General features: G+C 41.2%; 1 protein-coding gene across 2 annotated transcripts in view; it reads right to left on the bottom strand.

Annotated features, from left to right (window-relative positions):
• Positions 1 to 20,973, bottom strand: part of adamtsl7 (ADAMTS-like 7) — a 454,799-nt gene extending 433,826 nt beyond the window's left edge. Inside the window, exon 1 of one of the 2 annotated variants that reach the window (XM_072583993.1) lies at positions 20,624 to 20,973. The gene's annotated coding sequence lies outside the window, so the exon portion shown is untranslated. The remainder of the gene's footprint in view (positions 1 to 20,623) is intronic. The other variant, XM_072583994.1, reaches the window with a different exon arrangement.
• Between the last annotated feature and the right edge of the window lie 731 nt (positions 20,974 to 21,704).

Below are 21,704 nucleotides of genomic sequence, written 5' to 3'. Positions count from 1 at the left end.
GATGACTGCAGGAAGCCCTTCCCACACTTGGAGCAGGGGATTGGCCTCTCTACGGTGTGAATACGTCAATGAGTTTCCAGATCAGATAACAATCCGTATCACTTCCCACAATCATCGCATTTCCACAATCTCTTCCATTTGTGACAGCTCAGTTGACTGGTTAGAACCCTGTCCACACAGAGGACACAAGTGCAATGTCTCCCCACTGTAAATGATGCTGTTTCTTTCCATGTCTACACTCCAGTGATGTTCAGTTTATTATAAACTGGCAGACTGTCAGATTCTGATGTGATGCTTACAGTGCCTTTCCCAATAGCAAATCCTCCCCTTCTCCGATTCTGTGAAACTAACAACAATATGAGCATATGAACTGCAGCGGCTCAAGAATGTCAAACATCGCCACTGACAACAGGACATTGGCAATAATATCATATCTTGTACCTTCCTGGTTGCTCAAGCTTCAGTTACCTTACATCTCTGATGAAAGAAATAATCACTGATCACAGGATCCCTGACCAAAGTGCCAACTGTGAACAATCTCATGCAGATTTTTATATACTGTAGACATTGTTATAACAAAAGGTCTACATTTGTAATGATTGCAGAAGATTATAATGGGCAAGTGCTTCACATAATTAAACAATATTCCACAACATTAATATTCATGGGTTAAAATTTCCATTATATAGTTTCATGTAGAAGGATCAGTCCACTATTGTCATCAACAGTATCTTGTTCACTGAATCTTTCGGTTTTTAAATGAAATGTTTATAAGTTGATTCAGAAATGACAGATTAGCTTGTGATCCTTCACCAGCACTTTATTCCTAATGTTTTGCTTTGACTCATCCCTGCCCTCCCTTTAAAGCAAAAATCATTCAGGGATAATTAACTAAGAACAGCTTCAATGCAGGTATTTTATAGCCTCGGTGGGCAGGGGATCCAGGACAGAGTGAGTCAATACCACCTTGTAAACATTGAATATGTCATCCATGGGGATAGTTAATCGCTGAATGTTGTTAAAAGGTTCCAGTTCGCAAATTAATGTGATGTGACTGCGGTTAGATTCTCAAAGAAAGGAACAATAGCCTGCAAAGTTGAAGTGGCAGCAATTACTTTTATTTTGAAAGATATGAAACTCTTCCAGGAGAAATTAGTTCTGGTTTGAAGGGGAAATGTGTGGTAGGCTCCAACATGTCTAAAACTGCAATAAAAAGTGTAAAAATTAAAATTTACTGGGTGAAAGTGGATCGTTACCTGTTACGGTTTTTAAATTAAATCTCATGACCGTGCCACTGATATCCCTTTCAGAGATATCAGCTGAAACCTGAGCTTCTGTATAGGTTAGCTCTTGCAATGACAGTGACAGAATGTTAAGTTTAAAAGGTATCAAATTCCTTTTCCCCCCTGCTAATCCAAGGAGCAACAGGACAGGCAGTCAGATCGTGAGCCCTCCAGGATTGCCCTAGCAACTCCAGGAATTAGAAATTAATCTCCTAGACAACACTACAAGAGACCCAAGAGAACAAGAAAGTAGCCACCTTGCTCTTTGCAGCTCCATGAAAACTCTCCGATTCCAAAGAATATTTGGTGTACTGTTGCTTTGCTCGCCAGTGAATTTATTGCGGGATAACTCAAACGGTACTGACTTTACATAGTATTATAGAATCACAGAATCCCTACAGTGCAGAAATAGGCCATTCTCCCCATTGATTCTGCACCAATCCTCCGAAGAGCATCCCACCCTAACTCCCATAACCCCGCATTTCCCATGGCTAATCCGCCCAGCCTGGACACTATGGTGCAACTTAGCATGGTCAATCCATCTAACCTGCACATCTATGGGCTGACAACATCTGACAAATCTTCATTGGCTTTGTGCAACTAGTCAGGGCTGGTACATTGGGGAAACCGAGCAAAGGCTATGACAACAGATGCTTGGGCAACGCACAACAATCAACAGACAGGAGGGTTCCCTCCCAGTTGGGAACACTTCAGTGGTCCAGGACATTCAGCCTCGGACCTTCGGGTGACCATCCTCCAAGGTGGACTGCGGGACAGGCAGCAGAGAAAAGTGGCCGAGCAGAGGCTGATAGCTAAGTTCGGTACCCATAGGGAGGGCCTCAACTGGGACCTTGGGTTCATGTCACACTACAGGTGACCACCATTGCATTATATACACACACACACACACACACACACACACACACACACACACATAGACGCGCATATAGACACCCATACACAACTGCATGCATTCATATAGAACTCTGAGCTCAAAAACTGTATGAATTTATGTAAAACTCCGTTATCTCACTTTTTAGATTAGAATCAACCTAAACATCAGGTCATAGACAGAGAACACAGGGGGCCAACACCTTCAACATATTGTCTAGCTATCACCATTGTTAACAGCTAACCCAAGAATGCAACGTTTTTAAAAAAAGGTTTTGTGATTTACACATGAAAGAAGTGAAACTATCACTGTATTCTAACAGATGAAAGGCTTAACAATCAATTTTTCAATGTATAATTTCAGTTACATAACACTGTAAATTTGTACTATAAATTCTGTGTAACGATCGAGCCCTCCACTATCACCTGATGAAGGAGTGTCATTCCAAAAGCTAGTGTGCTTCCAATTAAACCTGTTGGACCATAACCTGGTGTTGTGTGATTTTTAACTTAGTCAGAGCTGGCAAGCTTAGGCTGGGAGTGGAAGGGGACCTGCTTGGGGTGGGGGTGCCTTCTTTGGCATCCATCCAAGTATCTGAGCATGTGCAGCATTTGGACAAATGCATGTGAAGTGGCTCCAGGATTGGCAGCTACAGCAACCGAAGGTGGGAGCCATCAATCCACTTTGTCCTGATGACAGTACTGATTCTTATTGCACAGGGTGAGTTTTACATGTCAAAGGGCCCTCACCCCTGACATATTGGTCAGCTTATAAGATAGCCACTTAACACCCATCAGGCCTTTAGAATGCTGGAGGTGGCTTTTCCGCTGCAATCTGGGAAGAAGCCTCACTTTGCCAGACAATCGAAAGGCCGTTGGCTTCCTTAGCCCAGCAGCGCCACCGGGAGCAGTGGCCAATGCTGGAACTGCAGCGAGCCTCCCTGATGAAGAGGAGCCCACAGCAAGTGAGTTCTTGGGCTCAAAGGAAAACATATTGACATATCTGAAGGAGAGGCGTGTGAGCTCAAGGGGAAAACACGGGGAGGTGCAGCTGGGCTGGGGGAGGCTTCCACTGCACACAGGGACTCTCAAATACAAGCCTGCACTCTTACACAGTAGTCTAGATATTTGATGCACTCCCTCACCTATTCTTGGAGTAGCCCCAGTTCTGATAGTAACAGATAGCCAGAAGGGCTAGGGGGTCTTAAGTGGCCATTAGTTCATCAATGAACTGCCTCATCTGCTACGTGCTGTTGCCTTAGCACTCAATTTTACATCCTTACCCTTTGACCTGCCCACCAGCTACCCACCCCTGGCGGTGGGATACAGGATTCGGTCCAATGCAAGTTCCACTGTGACTGCAGCATCAGCGCCAAAAGAAGCCACTTTACATAAATGCTACAATGAATAGCATAATGCCCTGAGCTCAGGTACAGTACACATTTGGTCCAAATTTGCAGCTTTAAAATCCAAATCCTCCCTTTTATCTCACTCTCATCAAACACTGCTATTTTTGGTCTACCAGCAGAACTGATTTGTCACCTCAATAAAACCGTCAGAATTTATGAACCATCGCTAACACAGCTAAAATGCTGTTTAAATACCTTGACTGCCACTTACCACATGCAGCTAAATTGTTGCAGGATATCACACTCAATCATTTTCCAGGAATGTCGCAGCAGACAGTGAGTACTTCAACTTAAGTAATTTCTGGCTGGGAACCCAATAGATGTGAGGGATAAACAGAACATTTCGGAAAACATTTGAAGTGATGGAGAAGTGCAGAGCCACACAAAGCCTGCAGTGTAATTAGCTGTTAAAAGGAGAAAGCCCATGAAGAGTAGGAGACTCCACTCATTAGGGCACCAGCGACTCTGGCTGGTTGATTTATTTAATTTCCTTCCTATCAGAATTTCATCACAAGTGATTCTATTCCATTGCATCAATGATTTTCTCATAGCCTGCAAACGTTTTACGCACCAGTTACTATTTACATTCACAACAAAAAAAAACTACGGTGTTAAAAAAATTGCTTCAAACTAAGGGACTGACTGATAATGTTTCATACATTTTCGACCAGCTTAAAAAATGCCTAAAGTTTATATAATGCAGTCATATCAATGGGTTTCATAGCAGATGCAACAGCTTCTCTTACTGATGGAAATTTGACTACGTTGGTGAGCAGAATATAAAAATGGAATAAATGAGAAGGGAAGATGGTAATGTAAGAGTTAAAACTTGGATGGCTAATTCTGTACTCACCATCCAAGACAGATGGCTAGCTCACATCTGCATAGTAACAGCACTGCCTCTCAGTATGTGAAGATCTGATTCATAACCTCTTACTCAAAACAAATCAGACTCTGCTCAACCTGTCTCTCTTCATCAGATTCCAGAATTATCTCTGCCATTTTTCTCTGGAGACCTTCTCTGTAGTAATATAATTTTTAAGGTAGAGTCCCCAAATTATTCTGATTATGGCCTTACCAATGACCTGCATAAATGCAAGACTCTGAAGATAAATTCAAGCCGCTGATTAGTTCTGATAGCTTCACCTTGGCTGGTAACTTCTAGTGATGATCAATAATTGCATCGAAATAATTTTCTTCTTGGCCTCTCAGAACAGGGTCTTTTTATCAGGTACACCTGTTTACCATTTCCATCATCATCATTTATCTTTAAAATCCATCTGCTATTCTTTAGCCCACCTGCTTAATTAGTTCTGCTGTTCAAGGATGCAATTTATCTCCCCTGGATGCATCACTCCCTCATTTTTCACAATCTAAACCTACAACCAGTACTCTCTTTATTAATAGATTTTTAATGCTCAAAGGCTCATAATATCTTTTGGGATGTGGCCCTTAGCCAAATGTACTCTTGTGTTTCAATCATTGAACCCACGTTCAGAACATTCACTGAGACCATAATGCGTGAAGCTAAATAATGTTTAACTTACTTAAATTGAAAGAGTGTAAAGTGAAACAATGCTTAAGAAAGCAAAAAAAAGTTTGTTTTTAACCCTGCCTGCCAAGGGTAAAACAGAGGGCTAAGCAGTAATTATTACACTTAATCCTCTCTGATATCACTGGTGTCCTGCAGTATGTAATCCTGCTGTTCAAAAGCAGGCAAATGATTTGTCCATTTCTGATTTAAGTACGTCAAACACTAACGAGATACAAGCATGCAAATTAGGAACATTTCAGCCTATTCAGCCTGCTCCACCATCCAATAGGATTATGACTAATCTGATTATGGCCTGAACTCCTGTTTCCCAACTACCCCTGATAAACTTTAATTCCCTCGCTAGTCAATCTACTACCTACCTATCGGTACCTTAAACATATTCAATGGCTCAGCCTCTACCAATCTCTAGAGAAGAGATTTACAAAGACTCACAAACAGAGGCATTTGAGGCTGATCAGAAAATTTTAACCTCAGGCTTGCACAAGGAATCCATCATGGCTTCTCCTCTTGAACAATCCAGGAAGTGAACAAGTGTGTATGTGCGTGTGTGTGTGTGTGTGTGTGTGGTAGATGCCCAGACAGGCAAGTCATTTATATTTAAATTAGGATATTTGGTCTTCTAAAAGGACTGGGATGAGTCCCAGAAAGAAACCTGTCCTGTCATAGACTGCTCTTCCTTCCCCTCACAATGATGTCCTCTTGATTAACTTCTATAAGCACATACCTGACTAACAGTTCATTTCACCGGGTGGGAACCTATTACCAGCTGCTCTGAGCATTCTGCCAGTTAATACAGTCCTATCAGGTTCAAACAGGAGACAGCAGAGGCCTTGCTCACTTACACTTACTCGGGGCTTACTGGGGACAGACAGACAGTTCTCCAGCTTTGTAGAACACTGCCCACATGACTCCGGCCAGGAGTCAACATCCAGGTCAAAGTGCGAGGATGAGGTACTGATTTTTAAAAAAATCTTCATTAGACTAGAATAGATCACAGCTTAAAAGACAAGTAACCTCATGATACTTTATAACCATGCTAAAAAATGGCAAGTGAATTCATGCCATGCAAATTCCAAGCAATGACCAGCTCCAATAAGAGAGTCTAACCATTGATATTCAACGGTATTATCTAAAACTGAACCTCCCATGATTAACATCCTGGGGATCATTAATGACCTGAAACTGAAGTAGACTAGCCATATAAAATACAGTGGCTACAAGAGCAGGTCACAGGCTAAGAACCCTTCTGCAAGTATCTCGCCTTCTGACCCCCCAAAACCTATTCACCATCTACAAGGCACAAATAAATACTGATGAAATAGTCTCCACTTGCCTGGATGAGCTCAGCTCCATCGACACTACCTTTTTGATTTGATTTGGTTTATTATTGTCACATGTACCTAGGTGCAGTGAAAAGTTTTGCTTTGCATGCAGGACAGGCAGATTATACCATACAAAGTGCATTAGGGTAATAGAACAGAGTGAAGAATACAATGTTATGGCTGCAGAGAAGATGGACAAAAAGTGAGGTCAACTTTTAAACTTAAAATGAGGAAGTTTGATAACAGCAGAGAAGAAACTGTTCTTGAATTTGTTGGTGCACGTGTTTATGCTTTTGTATCACCAATGACAAAGCAGCTCACTTGATTGGCACTACATCCACTCCCTCCACCACTGACACTCAGTAGCAGCAGTGTGTACCGTTTACAAAATGCACTGCAGAAATTCACCAAGGCTCCCTCGGGAGTAATTACAAAATCCATGACCATTTCCATCTGGATGGACAACAGCAATCAATACAGCACCTGCAAATTCCCTTCCAATTACTCATTACCCTGAATTGGAACAATAATATCCTTCCTTCGGGGTCACTGGGTCAAAATCCTGGATCTCCCTACCTAGTGGTACTGTGCACTTACCTACAGCACATATATTACAGTGTTCAAGGAGACAGCTCACCATACCTTCTCAAGGGCAACTGGGTGTGGGCAGTGAATAGTGGCCCAGCTAGCAACACCCTTGTCCCGTGAGTGAATAGAAAAAATTTGCTTGGAATGGAAGATGATATTTATCAGTACCTGATGAAGGAGCAGCACTCTGAAAGCTAGTGCTTTCAAATAAACCTGTTGGACTATAACCTGGTGTTGTGTAATTTTTAATTTGGTATTTATAAGTATACCAAAATGTTTATTTGGAAAGCATTAACTTTTGGAGCACAGGTTTTATCAAAAGGCCAGTCTAAACAGATTGCTTACCCAGTAAGAGAGGCTGTAATATATTTATTGGGCGTCTTGGGAATGGGCTGGAATTTGAAACTGCAATTAAACTCACATTGCTGAGACCCATTCTGCACTGTTGTCTGCCCACTATTCCATCAAGAGCCACAAGTCTTCCTCCACATTGAGACCACAGCCTTCAGAAAATACCAAGAAGGAAAACAATGCAGCTAAGTACCGTCATTACACTCTGAACAATTCCTACAGCATTTGGATTAAGAGCCCCTCAACGTGGCCCACAGCCAGTAGCATTACTCATGGAAAGTTGATGGACCGACAGCCCCAAGTTCTGAGAAATTGCTTCACACGCGGCAAGTTTCAATCCCAGTCCATTATGAAGGAACATATCTGCTGTGCGGTGGTCAGTTGGGTGTGGTCACAGCACAGACGGTGAACGTTAGGAAAATGTGAATCTCTTAAAGGGTGGGAAGCTGTTCTCCCTCCAGGCACTGACCAGGGAAATGCACTCCAACAATTGACACTTATACCTGACCATGCACTTTGGGAATATCTTCAGGGTCATGAGTAGAAATGTTTTAATTAAAATATATACAAAACTGAAATTCCCACAGCAATATATTTTGTTTTCGAGAGACAGGGGGAAATGTAATATCTGAAAGTAAAAGGATGTTACCGCCATTCCTCTCTCCTTGACTGGGTCTAAGAGCCTATTTGGTTTGTAACAGCAGAGGAACAACCTCTAATGAGTCTAAACAAGACGTGGCCCTTGCTTTAACAAGATGGCGTTTGCTGAATGATTACAATTAGGTAATAATTACATTGGCAAGTGATGTTTTCTTTACCTCGGTTACGTTGCTCAGACATGTTATGAGACACATCTAACAACATACATGAGCAAGTTAGGCGCTGTTACTAAAATTGAACCGGACAGTGGTGAGCTTGGAATTCTCTGCCACCAAAAGCAGTTGAGATCAAGAAGGAGTTAGATAAGGTTCTTAGGGCTAAAGAGATCAAAAGGTATGGGGAACAGGGACTGAGTCTCAATGAGCTGCCTTGATCATATTGATTGGTGCAGCAGACTCAAACGGCTGACCCCTCTCCGATAGACACTTTCTAACCAACCTTTTCAGAGATGTTATTACACACCTCTGGAGCAAGTGGGATTTGGAGCTAGGCATCCATGGCCTAGAGGTAGGGACACTACCAATGTGCCACAAGAACGCTCTATTCCTGTTCCTAGTTTTCTTTTTCTATCCAGATGTTTTTGGAGGGTTGGCATGGACTCAGTGGGCCAAATGACTGTAGGGAATAGATTCTCTTTATAAATTGGATTATTTACAGTGTGGAAACAGGCCCTTCAGCCCAACAAGCCCACACCAACCCTCCGAAGAGCAACCCACCCAGACCCACTCTCCTACATCTAACTCTATGGGCAATTTAGCATGGCCAATTCACCTAACCTGCACATCTTTGGACTGTGGGAGAAAACCGGAGCACCTGGAGGAAACCCACGCAGACACGGGGAGAATGTGCAAACTCCACACAGACAGTCGCCTGAGGCGGGAATTGAACCCGGGTCTCTGGCGCTGTGAGGCAGCGGTGCTAACCACTTATGGTCTTAGTTCTCGGTTGACTTTTAAATTCATACTCTCTCTCCATTCCTTCACTCTTTTTATCATTTTCCATATTGATACCTTTCTCTTTGGTCACAATTCTACTCTTTGATCAACCATAGCTTCTCAAGTTTTCTTCCTTTCCTCCTTGATTCAGTTTAGAATCCTATCCACTACCCCAGTTATATAGTTGCCAAGAACAGAAGCCCCATCAGGGCAGGTGGACACTGCCCATCAGTAGATCCCACTTTCCCAGTGCTGGTGCCCGTGCTCCATGAAGTGGAACACATTTTTCCCACACCAATCTTTGATTTACGCATTCATCTCTCTAATCTAATTTTCTTTATGCCAATTTTCACATAACTCTGCTAATAATGCAGAGATTAGGGCCTTTGAGGTTCTACGTTTTAATTTGGGGTCTAGCTCTAGAGTCTGACTGCAGAACCGCACTCTTTATCATTTCTATTTCATGCACCACGATGATTGGATCCTCTCCTTCCCATTTAAAGTTCCTCTCTAGCCCTGAACCCCGGCACCAGGCAGGTAACACAACTTTCTAAACTCTTATTTTTTACTGCAGAGAACAGTGTCAATGCCCCTCACTATACTGTCCCCTACTACCACTATATTTCTTCTTGCTTGCCACACAAACCTTATTGAGTTCTTTGAGAAGGTGACTGAACAGGTGGGTGAGGGTAAAGCCCGTTGATGTGGTGTATATGGATTTCAGTAAGGCATTTGATAAGGTTCCCAATGGTGGCTACTGCATGGGATTGAGGGCGATTTAGCAGTTTGGACCAGAAATTGGTTAGCTGAAAGAAGACAGAGGGTGGTGGTTGATGGGAAATGTTCATCCTGGAGTTCAATTACTAGTGGTGTACTGCAAGGATCCACTGCTATTTGTCACTTTTGTAAATGACTTGGATAAGGATGTAGAAGGATGGGTTAGTAAATTTGCGGACGACACTAAGGTCGGTGGAGTTATAGGTAGCGCTGAAGAATATTGTAGGTTACGGAGGGACATGGGTAAGCTGCAGAGCTGGGCTGAGAGGTGGCAAGTGGAGTTTAATGCAGAAAAGTGTGAGGTGATTCAGTTTGGAAGGAGTAACAGGAATAAACAGTGCTAGGCGAATGGTAAGATTCTTGGCATTGTAGATAAGCAGCGAGATCTCGGTTTCCATGTACGTAAATCCCTCAAAGTTGCCACCCAGGTTGATAGGGCTGTTAATAAGGCATATGGTGTGTTAGCTTTTATTAGTAGAGGATTTAAGTTTTGGAACCATGAGGTCATGCTGCATGGAGAAGTTGACAGCTTTCATGGAGAGTCATATTAACCAGACCACTCAACAGTACTGGATATACGAGGAACACACCTGCACTCCCACATATGCTGTGGCAGACAAGAGGGAGACAAGGCACTTTGACATTCTTCTAGGCGATTTCTATGATGATGATGGTGATGGTGATGATGTGTTCTTATGCACAAGTGAATATTTTCTTTTTCCTATCACCTGTGGTACTTTTTTCCCATCTATTAACTGCCACTCATGTTCTCCAGTTGACTAATATATACTAGGAGAGAATGAGGACTGCAGATGCTGGAGATCAGAGTCAAGAGTGTGGCGCTGGAACAGCACAGCTTGTTAGTCAGCATCCGAGAAGCAGGAGAGTCGACGTTTTGGGCATAAGCCCTTCATCAGGAATTATTAATATATAGCAAAGCTTGTGGTTACAGATATATCTTTAATCAGTTTGTTCAGACATATTATGACAAATATCTGGAGCAGGTGAGATTTGAACCCAGGCTTTCTGGTTCACAGTGAGGACACTGCCAGTGTGCTAAGACAGCTCTCCGTGAATGCCTTGGCAACGATTTTGGGTACAGAGATTGGATTGAACCCAATGTCCCTACTCTTGGGCACCCCAAATTTCCCTTCTTTGGATGCACATGGGAAGAAATTATTCACTATTCTTTCCTTTTGTGTGAGGAAAAATATTCTAGTGAATTGGGTATCCGAAGGTCCCCCAGGACTTTCGAACTGGCACAGGATAGTCATGGAATATATTCCCCTTGACTTCCCTGCGAACACGGTGTGCCAAAAAGCGGAATTATTTTATAGAACATGGCAGCCCTTTTTGAACTATACTGACACAGATATCTCGGCCATATTGTCCAGGGCCTTTGTTTAGCCGTGGTAGTGGTTCTGGCTAGTTCGGGAGCCCCCGGGAGGAGGAATCCCGTATAAACACAGGTTCTGTTATGACGTGATATAAGTCTATTTTGAGCATGTATTTAGTTATTTATTTACTGATTTGTTTATTGTTAGCAATGTATGATATCCTACTTTATGTTTTGGTTGTTTGTTTGTAGAATAAATTATATTTAGTTTTATTTAAATTTCATATTGGTGTTGTTATTATACTGTAAAGTGGAATATACCAGTTCGTATTATTTTTCTAATTTTGTAAAAAAATCTTTAAAATCTTTTTTTTTCAATAAAAAGATCTATTTTTTAAAAATCAGCTCTCCACTCCTGCATTTCTATTCGACACAGCTGGCACATCTATTCCCTTGAAGATACAGAGCCATTTTCCTGATATCCCCACCCGGGACTGAATTACACCATCAGATTGGACAGAGCATAAAACACTCTGCAACAATTATTCCTCCAGAGCCATTACTTTTCTCATCACAAGAGTAAAATCAAAAAATCATCAAGGAAGAGGATGTCAGGACCAAGTATGGTACTTTTACACGTCAGGTATCCAATGTGATGAAAACGTTGAGGTCAGGCAAAATGCAAAAGGATGTACCTTGACCAGAGTTACTTAATGATTATAGCTCAGAAGGAAGCCATTTGGACTATTGTGTCCAACCCAGTTTTCTACAAGAGTACTATGGCAATTTGTACTATTCTGCCCTTTCTGAACAGCCCTCCAAATATTGTCCCTTTAGGTGCATTTTGAATTTCCTTTTGAAAACCATGAGTGAATTTGCCTCCCCTTTCTGTGTTCATCTATCACTACCTCACCACTCCACCCCTCTCCACACCGAAAACCCTCCCCCAGTCTCCCTTTATCTGCAGCTCCTCCTCCGCCCACCTCCATTCCTAAAGAAGTGTTATACTCGAAACGTTGACTTCTCCACCCCCTAAAGCTGCCTGGCTTGCCATGTTCTTCCAACCTCCTGTTTGTCTAGTTTGGATTCCAGCATCTGCAGTTCATTTTGTCTCCATTAAACAGTGCATTCCAGATTCTAACCACTTGCTACCCAAAAGAAAAATGCTGCCCTCCTGTTACTGGAACACTGCAACACATGTAGCATGGGAGCGAGATAGTGTATTGAAATAGCAAGCATTGGAAAGTTTGGGCTATGCTTAAGGACTAAACATAGGTACTCTATATAGCATTCACCTTGTCTGTAGAAGAGACTGTATTATGAGCTGTAGATACACAGTAAATTAGTGCTTCACATGGACATCTTGGGCCTTGGCCTGTGAAGAGGCAGAGAGGTAAGAGGACATGTATCATATCCTCTGTATTAGCATGGGAGGGTGAAATGATGTGTTGGAGGTGGTATCCTTCCACTGACTGGGTGACCTGTCCACAATTGGAGTCAGACCCTGTGCTTATTTACAGAAGTGTCAGATAGAAAGAGCGAGAGAACATCCTGTACTCCACTAATGTGGCACCCAATAACCCCATTTCTCATTTTCACTGCAGTAAACCATTTGTAAATGGAATCATAAAATTCCCACTATAATCCTAAGATCAAGCTCCTGGTTAAGACATTGCCCGACTTGGTTTATTATTTATCGAAGGCATGCCAATTTTCAACATGAAAAAACAGAACTTTTACGTTTTTTTGTGACCAATTCTTTTGAGAAAATTATTTGGGATAAAAATGATTCCAGAGTTTAGGATGGCTTCTTCAGGCTGAAGAAGAACACAGAAGGAGAAGATCCAGTGGTTGTGTCCACCTTGGTACCAAAAGGTAGGTAGGTCAAGGAAACCAGCTCTGCCAGGGGAGTATGCAAAATTATAATACACGGAGTGAGTAACTAGGATCTAATTCCGGTTGAAATTCTCGTGCGTGTCTCTGTTTGGCTGGTCCTAGGATGGATGTGTTGTCCCAGTCAAACTGGTGTCCTTCCTTATCTGTATGTAAGGATACTAGTGAGAGAGGGTCATGTTGTTTTGTGGTTGGTTGATGTTCATGTATCCTGGTGGCTAGTTTTCTGCCTGTTTGTCACAGTTCTTGCACGGTATTTTGTGAATAATATTAGTTTTGCTTGTTGTCTGTATAGGGTCTTTCAAGTTCATTAGCTGCTGTTTTAATGTGTTGGTGGGTTTGTGGGCTACCATGATGCCAAGAGGTCTGAGCAGTCTGGTGGTCATTTCTGAGATGTATTTGATATAGGGGAGAGTGGCTGGGGTTTCTGGACGTGTTTTGTCTGCTTGTTTGGGTTTGTTGTTGAGAAATCGGCGGACTGTGTTTATTGGGTACCCATTCTTTTTGAATACATGGTATAAGTGATTTTCCTCTGCTCTGTGTAGTTCCTTTGTGCTGCAGTGTGTGGCGGCTTGTTGAAATAATGTTCTGATGCAGCTTCGTTTTATAAAGTAACAAGACTGACAACACAGAAGCATGGATAAAAAAAAACTTATCTGACCGACCCTTACAGACACTCAAAAAGCCGTCTTACTAAGAGGATTAAATTACAACTGCCAGGATGAGGACAAGAAAGATTTCTTCCCCACCCCTTCACATTCCTGATGAAGGGCTCGAAACGTCAATTCTCCTGCTCTTCAACGTTGCCTGATCGGCTGTGTTTTTCCAGCGCCACACTCAGCTCTCTACCATCATCTATAAATGTTATTAGGAAGTGTCTTGTGACACAGTGGTCATGTCCTTACCTCTGAGCCAAAAGGCCTGGGTTCAAGTTCTACATGTCCTAGATATGGGTCACAACAGGTCTGTACAAGATGATTAAAATAAGTACTAGGGACAATTTAGAACAACAACAAATGTTAGCCTTGTTGGTGACCCTTTCATTGCATATAAGAATATTTTTAACATTCTCACTATATATTTTCTCAGTCTACATTTGAACAAAAGCTAAAGAACAGTAGCATAATTTGCAAGTACAATGTTCAAAATCACAAGCGCATCCTGTTATTGTATGGTCAAAAATTGGACAATATGGGAACATTCATAACTTTAAAATGAAGAACTATTGTGAGAGGTGCTTAATCCTTAGAGAATATACATGGCTGAATCTCAGAACATTTCAAGAACACTGACAGTGTTTCCCAAAAGCTAACTACTCAAAGTTTGCAACTAAAGACAACACTGAATAAATAACTGTGACCAAAGCAACATCAGAGGCAACTGAAGACATTTAATTCCTTTTCATAATAATGGATTTCAGCATTTTTTAAAAGTTAGTCCAAGTTATCCACTCATTTGTGACGACTCCAGGCCATGTGAGGATAAACAGAGTGAGTGAGGAGTTCGCTGTCATGCCAACAATAAGCTGGTGTCAATACAAATGTCACGTGTGGGTAGCAGATATACCAATGCAACATTGGCATTGTATATGGTTTATCTGTTAGAGTCATTGCCCAGGCAACAAAACAGTAATGTCTCTAAGCTTTTGATGGAAAATGAAAGAAGTCAGACGCCAGGAGATTTCCAAAACTATCAACAGGTCCAGACAGCGATCCATGGCTGGAGACATAATGCCTCTCTTCTACAGCTACATTTATGTCTGGGTGGCCTTGGAATGGGAGCATGCAACACCTGGAGACCTTTAGATGGGGGTGGGCACAGCTGGGGTTGTAGTGCCTTACTTCCCTGTACAACCACATTTTGATTGAGCCTCTTTCTCGATTCCTTCTTGATTTTAATTATTGTTGTATTGTCCTGGTGTTCGTTAGGTGATTGGTGGTTGGTTTGCAAAGTTTTTTTTTAAAAATTGAAAAGAGCTGGTGTCTTTAATTGGGTGATTAGATAACTTGGTGGAAGAGAGAGCTGGGTTTTCTTACACTGCCCCTCATTGGTACAGTCTGTAATTCGATAATTAGGCAATAGGTTATTGATAATGTGTAGGGTTCATTGATAATGTGTAGGGTTCTTTTACAAAATCAAAGGTGATGAAGGAGCGGTGCTTCAAAAGCTCATGCTTCCAATTAAACCTGTTGGACTATAACCTGGTGGTGTGATTTTTAACTATATAGAAGGTAGCACTATAGCCTTAAATACCACTGTTATTAAATTAGAAAGTGGCAACAGGCATGTTTAACACAGGTTATTATCTCGACATATATCCACTGATTAGCACCCTGTCCTTGTGATACATTTAATATAACTGTAATTTTACCCCCAAATCCCCCTCCTGAAAATAAGTTGCTTATTTTTCCAATTAACACTCGTTCTCTCTTAGGCTTCTTGTCATATATGAATTAGTTTAGAAAATCATTAGTTAACCTTTATTTGCCACATGTTGGTCAAATTTCCTAAAAGATCTTCTTTTAAATGCCATAACATTGTTCACCATTACTTGTTGTCCTGAAGACATGTAAACCTGGTGATTGTGTAATCAGTACTTTCAGTCTATCGTTAATAATTCCACTTGGAAAGCTAATAGAATGCTAAGATTGTGTGGCTGTAACTGAAAAGTGATGTCAACAGAGGCTATGTTGAACCAACATTGTCCAATCTGATCAGACTTCAATGTTTTGTCTAGTTTGGTCACCCAGAGATCCATTTTATGATATAGTTTTGGGATCTCGTGCTAAATATTGCAGAAGCATCACAGAACAACAAAATTATTACAGCACTTTGGCCTATCATATCCGAACTGGCTCTTTGACTGAGTCATTCACTCTTCCACCTCCTACCTATAACCTTGCATAGCTGGAGGGGCTGGTGATATCAGTCCCAAGGGATAATGAGCTTCAGTTATGAAGACAGACTGCAGAAACTGAAACTGTTTTCACTAAAGAGAAGTGAAAGGATTTCAATGCCTCAATTAAACCTCCCCCACCACATTCTCAAGCATGGAATTTCTTAACCACTCAGTACATGTAAAAACATTTTCCTCATGTCACTTTTGCTTCTTTTGCTAATTACTTTCAAAATGTGCCTTCTGATTCTCAATCCTTTGACATGTGGGAACAGCTTCTCCCCATCTACTTGGTCCAGAACTCCTGCCCTGGTTTTGAATAGCTCTATCAAATTTCCTTTCAGCCTGCTCTTCAGTGAGTACAATCTCAGCTTCTCCAGCCTGTCTTCATAACTGCAACTCCTTATCCTTTGGGACTGACATCACCAGCTCCTGCAGTAAAGACGTGCTTGTCCTATGATCTAGAATACATTAGGTAAGAGATACAGTCGTAGGGAGCATATTGGACAATCTTTACGCTATACAGGCACAGCTGGAATGTATCATATGGCACTGTATGATCCCGCTCTTCCTGAAAGTGAATTGAATATATACACTACGGAAACAAGACTCAGGCTCTATGCCAATAAATGATTTAATTGAATGAAATAAGTAGATGAGCATTGTATCGTTGAAAGCAAGGAATTGTACATTTCATTGTTATCCTTGACACACTAATCAATTAAGATACTGACCACTCCTTATATGTTTCTTCTTCAATTTTCTGCCTACAGACAAACCAATTAGAAAAAGTGAAAGAACTGGGGATGCTGTAAATCAGAAACCAAAACAGAAGTTGCTGGAAACACTCAACTGATCTGGCAGCATCTGTGGAGAAAAATTAGAATTAACATTTTGGGTTGAGTGCCCATTCCGAGGAAGGGTCACTTGACCCGAAACACTAACCACAGATATTGCCTGGCCCAGCTGAGCTTTTCCAGCAATCTCTGCCTTTGTTCGTCTTTTTTTAAAAAAACTATGGACAGGGTGAGGCAATAGACTCCAAGACTGGATATTTTCTAATTAACCCGTTGAGAGATGTTATGAAACATCTCCAGTAGCCATCTGGCTAACTGGTTCCACTTCATACGTGACACAGAAGTTTGATCCCTAAACTGTGAAAGATGCTACAATCCCAAACTAACTGAGCCTTCCAACAACATGCATTTCGTAAAGCCTCACTCATCCCCTCTCAGAGTTCATGGCTTTAACTTTGAGAAATAACCACTGGGCAGTCCTCTGCTGTTTTAGCGATGAAAATAGTACTTTAAATTCTACATTTTAATCACATATGTTTGAAAAGCATTTGTAAGATCCACCAAATACCAATGTAAAACAAATTAAGGATGAGCAAAGCTTAGAAAAGATAAAGTTTTACAACCATTTACTTCACAATGTCACCAATGATACATTAACTATAAAAAAAAAGACATATCTCCTGTTTTTTTCAAAACATAAAAGGTAGGCAATATATCTTTAAAACTGATGTGCTACTCAGAGACCAATAAATCTGACTTCAACGGTAGCCTGCCAATGATAGAAAGACAGTGTCATTTTACAACCACTGCCCGTTTCCTTATCTATCACAACCAATTCCACCTTATCTGGCTATTTGCTTTGCTGGTGAATAAATGGGTCAAGAACACTTAGACCCCTTCGCAGTTTATAACATTGGTAAGTATCATTCATCCCATTATATTTGTGTTAAATCACTGCCAGAGGAATTCAAACTAATCCCACTGTTCCTTCTCCCCCAGCCTTGTATTTTGCCCTATTTCATATATTTATCCAACTTTCCCTTTAAAAATGCAAAGGGCTCTGCCTCAACCACTCCCTGTGGCACAACATTCCATGTTCTAACATATCTATCTGGAGAGAGCTTTCACTTGACCTATCCGCTCACTTACAGTGACACTTTAAATTGATGATCCTGTGTCACAAACTGCCCATTCTGCAGAATGGTGTATAGAAGGTTGAATATCAGCCACTGAGTCTAATGATTTCAAGCACCCTCACCTCCAAGTTTAAAGAAAATTAATCCTCCTTTGAACAGACACTACTCTGATGACTTGAACCATCAACAAGCTGACTTTAGGCAGGAAAACATTAAACACGACACATGGCTTAGCACCTGACAGATATGAAAATCTATCGACACATTTCAACAGGACCATGATCCTCGGACAAGGGAAATTGAGCTTAAGGTATCAGAACCTGTTAAACAAAGAAACCCTTGGGTCAAAAATGATGACAGCTGCTTGAGAAGGATGCAGGAAGAGAACATTAAAATTATACTACACAAAATAATTAAAAACAATCATCTTCGCATTTTCTGAATGCAACAATCCCTGACTCATAAGATAGTTTTCTCTGACCGACTGGAATGTGAAATGTGCCAGTTGGTAATTTTCCAAGCTCTAATAGTTTTTCCTAAAATAGTTAACATTTTTTTGATAAAGCAATGCAAGTTCATAACCTCCTTACTTAGAACAAAACACACTTGTAAAAAGAGAAGTTTTAAAATCACAATCACATTTGAGTATTTTCAATGACACCTTTTGAGCTAATTTAGTTCCACTGACAAGGTGATGCACATGTGAGAATATATTCTGAGCAGATATGATTAATCTCTTACTTCGTCTTACATAAATGCAGACCCAAAGGATAGACTGCTCCGTTAAATTCCTTTCTTGATGAAAACATATGGAAAATACTGAAGTTTAAAATTGACCAAGTAAATCAGTAGACCTTAAAATATATTGACTGCAATTAAAAATGCATGATGTGTTTAAAATTTGTTTATGGTGTCATATTTGCAAGGTAATAGCAGAGTTATGGAAAAAATAGTTTAAGTGAATACATTTTTTATATTCAGTCTGTGGTCAGAGCCTGACTGAGGAAGACACCTTTACCTGCCAATGGATAAAATGCTGCTTACCCAACTTGTCACCAAAGCAGATGCATTCCAATGATTCGCAAACCAGTGGAACATCTCCTCCACAAATGTTGCAGACCCGCAGAGTATTCCCAACATTTTCTGTTTTTATTTTACATTCCATTGATGCCAGTCAAAGGAGTCTTTTGGAATATAATTACTGACCATCTCTAAATTCTGCACATTTAAATTCTCCCAGGAAGCAAAGATAACTTTATTTTCAAATCTGCCTTTGTGCTTTACTGCTGGTTGGTCAAGAATGCAAAACAAGTTTTGATGTTGACATGTTTAACTTTAAAAAGATTGACCTCATTCTCTCTTGTTTTGTCTGATACCCGGCTACTTATTCTTTGTTCTCCATGAACTGTACGAGTAACTTGCCTCTCAGTCTATTATCTGAATTATTTCCTTAAAAATGGACAACACTGTCTTTGTTCAAACAAACAACAACTCCAAGAAGCCTCTAGTAATTTGACCACAGTGGGTTACCCAACTCTGAAATTCACAATGCACTCATCTGCTCCATTAACCAAAAGCAAGATGATGGATACTTTTTAAAAAAGTCAACAGTATTCCAAATATTTTCCTCCACTTTTCAGGGTAAACTTCCCCCAACCCTCTGTAAAACTCTCCAGAGCAAATAAACATCTCTAATGAAAACATTTTCACAAGACATTCTTGATAAACACCCAAAACTCACCAAGTACTCACACGTGTTCATGGATACTGACAAATTCAAAGTTCCATTTTGAGTGTATGAAAATGCAGAACCATTTAGAACACTAGAAGATGCCAAATCCAAGGGGGCCTGTGTTTAAGTGCTAAACTCACGGGTACTGCACCAGAAGACCTTCATAATTAAGGACCGCTCTTAAAAAGTCCAAACAAATATGTGCTTCATTTTCAATTTCCTTACATTAAAACAAAGGCAACACTTCAAAAAATGCTTAATTAGTTGTGAAGGGTTTTGGAACTCTCCAAAAAGCAAGATCTTTCAAATTCACACTGTCCACAAACTCAACTCAACTCTGTTCATAGGTGATTCATGTAAAAATGGATCTCTCACTCTTGGTAAATCAGCTGATGTGTATTTTGTTTTGCAGGCACTAAAACAGATTAACAGACTAACTAATGTAAGTTATAAAAATCTAGGGGACCTGTTACTTTACAGAGTCTAACTGCTGTAAGCACACACAGCCTGTGATAAATCAGAGTTTAATTGTTGTTTAGTCAGAAAAAGTGCAGAAAACTGTGCAGTTACAGGCTGTAGTTTAGAGCAACGTCGATATTATAACATGCAATAAAACGTGGGCATCTCCACATGCCAACTACTGTAATAAATAACCACTGAATCTATTTTTAAAGTAGCTCAAATCTGCTGAACATGTCTATTTAGAAATTACCTCATTCCCTTCTCATCCCTGCAAAAATCTGCATTCGGTTTGGACCTCACGCACTCATTCACCCCCTGTGAATAAAGACAGCTACAAAATTCCATTCTGCTTCAGTGCCTTTCCCCACCGTCCAGTAACCAGTAGATGGCAGACCCCAAGTGACACACGCTACACCAAATTAACTTTACAATGTAAAAGGAGCGCAATGCGAGGGGAGAGAAACTATTTACTGAGAAATAACAGGAACTTGTTTTCCAAACTGTGCGAAAAGAAACAGCATTGATTCCTCGGTTCACTTACCCGCCCCTCTTTAAATAAACCAGCAGCTTAACACCCGGAAAGTCAGAGTGCAAGTTTACCTGATCATGTCCAGCAGGGAAAAAAAAAGCCCTGAGTGCGCGCCGCAGGTTCCCGAAAGACTGTTTACTCTCCACCCCGACCTTTCACTGGTCCAAGAAGGCAGAAGTGTCCACAAAAAAACTCCAGACAAGCAAATCCCCACAGTACATGAAGCCCACATCCAGAAAGAACTGGAGTAACTCTCTCTCTCTCACACACACAGACACGAGGTCTGCAGCTCTGTACCTGAACCGCACTGCGCCGGAAAACTAACCCACTCCTTGATTCGAGCGACTCTCATTCATGGTATCAGCTCCAGTCCACTTCCTGTACCTGCCCCGCTGCCTTAACTGTACCTCAGTGACCCTAACCCTCCCCAGACACACTGCTGGTGCCTGGGATACTTGCACATGTCTTCGGGTGATCTAACATAGATCCAGTCAATTCTAGCACACACACACACACACACAGAGAAGCCAAGCATTCTTCATTTCTGGTTTGATAATCAAGCCAGAGGCAAGCTTCTATTGCTTTCAGATCAGGTCCAACTACCCCCACCTGAACCATGTCAGAGAAAGTCCATTCCTTGGACCTGAAACTCTGTTTCTCTCTGGGTGCCTGACCTGTTATAGAGTCATACAAAGAGGGTACACACCCTTCGGTCCAACCAGTCCATGCTGACCACAATCCCAATCTAAACGAGTCCCACCTTCCTGCTCTTGGCCCATATCCCTCCAAACATTTCTTTTTAATGTACTTATCCAAATCTCTTTTAAACATTGTACCCAGGCATGCCACTTCGCCTAGAAGTTCATTCCACACACGAACCAATATCTGTGTAAAAAACATGCCCCTCATGTCTTTTTAAAATCTCTCTCCTCACCTTAAAATATGTCCCCTAATCTTTAAATCCCTCATCGTAGGGAAAAGACAGCTACCATCCATCTTATCTATATCCCTCATTATTTTATAAACCTCTATAAGATCACCTCTCAACTTCCTATACTCCAGCGATAAAAGTCCCAGCCTATCTCGACTCTCTTTCCAACTCAAACCCTCCATTCCTGGTCACATCCTGTTAAATCTCTTCTGAGCCCTGTC

Source organism: Chiloscyllium punctatum, chromosome 14 (genome assembly GCF_047496795.1).
Source record: "Chiloscyllium punctatum isolate Juve2018m chromosome 14, sChiPun1.3, whole genome shotgun sequence".
NCBI lineage: Eukaryota > Metazoa > Chordata > Chondrichthyes > Orectolobiformes > Hemiscylliidae > Chiloscyllium > Chiloscyllium punctatum.
The sequence above is the reverse complement of the archived record's forward strand: the minus strand, read 5'-3'. Positions and strand labels throughout refer to the sequence as shown.